We start from the raw sequence: 4,576 nt of genomic DNA on the forward strand, positions 1-4,576 counted from the left end.
ATTTAATCACAAACAAAAATTCTTGTCCCTTTATAGTCAAGGCAAAATTTGCTTTTTTTCCATTAAATTCTTCAGGCTAATTATAACTTATCAAACCTAAATTACACTGTTGCACACAGAGCAACAAACATTACTGAAAGATAATTTTTATTCTGGATCAAATTTTGCCATAAAAAAACTACATATAATCGATCGCATTCATATATTCTTCCCATCAGCTGTTGTTGATTGCTTAATTCCTAGTTGCAGCAGCAGCAGAGGCAGTCGAGGCAGCACTCGCAGGTCTCAAAGCAGCAGAAACAGCAACACAACGCAAACAAATTAAACTTGATCAAAACCGAACCAAAAAGTAATCAACAAAACAATATTTGAAGTGAAATAAGAAGAGATATGTGGAAATTTATAGGAGAGGAGAGCAAACAAGACAGTAGTAATACATGAATATATTACCAGGCATAGAGGAAGCCTTTCTCATGGTGGCGCCTGTGGACGTGCTCCAATCCAAGTAGGACATCTCCTGTGACCCCAGCGGCGCGTACATCTTCCTCGCTTATTGCTTTAATTTAAATTAAAGAACGGAGAGAGCTAGCAACTAGCAAGAGAGATCTATTGATGAATAAGAAAAAGAGAGAGTGTGGCTCCTTTTATAGATTAGTTTGTTTTCTTCAGCTGATTGGTTGGTTTTCCTTACAGGTTAAGGCAAGGCTTTGCAGGTCATCTCATCTCTTCTGCACCTGCTCTTCCTTATCGCTACTTAATCTTCACCAAATTGAAATTGCTTCCATATCGACACTGATTGGCTGGCAATTCTTAGTCTTGTATTTGTTGTATTAATTTATTTGCCTTTTTTCTTTGTTTCCTTGCTGTGACGAGAATAATTTTTGTCCCTGGCGGAAAATGATCAGACTTGCCCATTAATGGTTTTTGGATTCTTTGTGATTATGATTATTTATTAATTTGTTCCAACGTCATTAAGTTCTGTTCTCAGAATTTTTTTTTCTGAATTGGTCTAATATATATATTTCTGGGCACTCTTTTGGCAATTTATTTTTTTTATATTTCTTATCCGATTTATAATGATTAATCTTTAAAAAAATAGAATTACCGACGGAATTAACTATTTTTAACGATGGAATCAGAATTTTCGTCACTAATATTAATACAACAGGATCCTAATATAGCGACGTAGTAGTGACAGAAAATTATTTCCGTCGCTAATTAACGATGAATTTTATAATTTCCGTCATTAATTAGCGACTGAAATTATTTTTCATCGTTAATTAGCGACGGAAATAATATCCATCGTTAATTAGAGATGAAAAATAATTTGCGTCGCTAATGTGACGGAACCCTAGTATAGAGACGGAATAGCGACGGAAATAATTTTTCGTCGTTAATTAGCGACGGAATGAATTTTCTGTCGCTAATATCGTGATTTTTTACCCGACGCCCCCTTTTCTTTCTCCACCTGCGCAAGCTAATCGATCTTTCTCCTCCTTGTCTCACGGCGAACTCTCCTCCTTCTCACGTACGGTGCTCTCCTCCAGTGCTCTCCTTCCGGCGACCTCCCTCACGCGCGGTGTTAAACAAGCCTCCCGCGCCGAACTTCTCCTCCGGCGACCTCCCTCACACGCGGTGTCAAACGCCTCCCGCACCGAACTTCTCCCTCCGGCTCCGGCTCCCACGCGCACCAAACTTTTCCTTCAGCTCCCACGCGCGTCGAACATCTCCTGCACCGAACTTCTCCTCCAACTCCCATGCGCGTCGAACTTCTCCTCTGGCTCCGGCTCGTAGAACCTCTCCTTCGGCCCTTTGTCAAGATAAAATTTTCAACTTGTTAATTAGGGTTGCATGTGTCAATTTGTTGTATCATATGTCAGATGGAAAATAGAATATCTAGAGGCTCTACATTACTGTCTTAGAGGTTAGGAGTGGCAATTTGTTGTATCATGTTAATGTAGTTAAGTTATATGACAAAGTTATTGATATTTTTTTTAATAATTCATATGAATCATTGGATTGTGTCGTGTCTATATATTTGTGGACACTCTTTTGACAATTTATTTTTTTTATATTTCTTATTCAATTTATACGGATTAATCTTAGTCTATTTATGTGAGACGAAAAATTGACTCTTAGGTGGCAAAGATGATATAACAAGGATGATGAAGACGAAAATGTTAAGGAGGAGGTGGTCGAGTAGAACAATCGATGTCGAAAGGGAGGAGTAGGTCATGATCAAACATCCTCCATGATCAATCTCCGAATAAAATTACAGCTAAAGTTCTAGAGATTCAAATTTTGTTATAGTAAATATAGTTATTTGATATTATTAAATATATAGTTGTATTTGATATTCCATATATCTACCTCCTGAAAATGCTTCTCCCAGTACTAAATCAAATGTAGTTATGAGAATTAACAATTTTTTAGGAGAAAATGAGGATTAATACTTTTATAAAGATAGAGATTAATTAATTGATGTTCTGGTAATCAAAGCATGACTCGACCCTCAATAATGGAGCGGTTCAGTCGCATCTTTGCCTTTTTAAATGGGCCGGGCCCATCGTGTAGTAGAAAGGGACGACAATGATGCAAAGTTACACATGGCAATGACCTACTGACCTTCAAAATCGCTAAGAATATCGATTTAGTAGTTTTATAGCATCAATTTTATTTTATAATTTAGATATTTAATTTTTAAAATCAATTAATTTTAGGTCTTATAAAATTTTTTATCAATCGTCAAGATTCATCTTTCATAGTCAACGTTCCAATTGTCTTCCCACCGAAGCAACAATCATTATCAATGAAGCATGAAATGTGTTTTTTTAAAATTATTTAATATTAATTATAATTTTATAGTACTATTAGTTATATTTTAATTATTCTAAGCCTATCAAATTATATTTACATCATATGATATGAATAAAATTTAGATTCTAACAAATAAAAAACAATATAATATTTTAGAATTCTTTGAATTATTTAACAATTTGTATGTTAATGAAGGAATTAAATTGGTTAATCATATCATTTATCACTATATATATAATAAACATTATAAACTTTAAAATCTTAAGAAATATTTTACTTTAAAATGTTATTAATTTCTTTTAAAATAATTTACTTTATAAATAATCAATTTACTTTAAAATATTTTTTTTATAGTTTTGACAGGACAAAAATGAAGACGAGATCATTAGATCATCCTAAAAAATGGACCTTAGACTCAATTAATTCGATTTAATTTATTTATTGAATAAATTTATAAATACGAATGACTCTCCATCCAACGGTCAATATCTAAAATTTTCTATCTTGCCAAAAAAAATATATCTTATAGTATATCATATCTAAAATTTGAAACATAAATACTTAGGTATACCTTGTCATATTACATTGTATATATTTTCTGTAAAAGGTGAAATTCATCATTCTAACGGCTTCACATGATTGATTTCATGACTATTTATGAAGAGGTAAATCGAGAAGCTATAATTGATCATGACAAAGAATGCATTGTACATATTTGAACATTATAAAATTGTCACACATAAAATGCCATCATGTTGATGTTTCACGTGTTTGGACAGTGCTACACTATATTCATTTGACATCACTTTAATTAATCTAATGATTCTTTGATTGTAATATAAAATATAAAATATTATCTTGAATGATTGGGAAGTGTTTATATGTATTCTGAATTAATCGTTTGGAAAAATATATATTAAACAATGTAAAACATAATAATGGAGATTGGGGAGTTTTTATGTATATTCTGAATTAAATGTGTGATTTAGTAAAATGCCAAAACTATATTTGGCATTTTTTTAAAAAGTAGTAAAGAATTAGAATATAGTATAATGAAAACTTGTAAAAGAAATTAAAAGGCCCCTTTAATTTTTTCCTCAAAAAGATATTAAAAAATAAATAAAATAGTGTATCAATATTTTTCTCACCTAGATAATATTAGTATAGTTGCTACGATGTAATAATAAGTTATATCATAACTATTATAATATCTTAAATTAAAATTAACTTAATATTTTAAAATTTAATTTAATCAAAATTATTATATATGTGATATTTTTATATCAAAATATTCTTTATTAACTTAATCAAAAATATTCAAATTTAATTAAAATCATTTTAATTTTGTATATATCATTTTAAATTATTATAATAGCTCTATAATAATTTTAATTAAATTAAAGCTATTGTAATTAAGTTGAATAATTGTTATCGTATTCATAAAATATATTTTGATATAATAACATTTTAATTAAGTTAGAATTTTTTTAATAATTCAGATATTCCGTTCTTACTATTAATCTTAAAGATGATTGATCCAATTTCAAAAAAAAAATTATCGATCATCAAAATAAATTGAGAAACATAAATGGATCCTAGTGAATAGTTTAACATCATAAAATTTTCAAACTCTTTAAATGCATTTATGTGAAATTTAAATCATTATTATTTAAATTCACCTTATCTTTTACTATTATACCATTGCTGTTAACAAAATAATAAAAATAATATATATATAATATTTAAAAATGTACTTTTT

Source organism: Curcuma longa, chromosome 9 (assembly GCF_044706935.1).
Source record: "Curcuma longa cultivar G26 ecotype Majalengka, Jawa Barat chromosome 9, ITB_CL_G26_1.1, whole genome shotgun sequence".
Lineage (NCBI taxonomy): Eukaryota > Viridiplantae > Streptophyta > Magnoliopsida > Zingiberales > Zingiberaceae > Curcuma > Curcuma longa.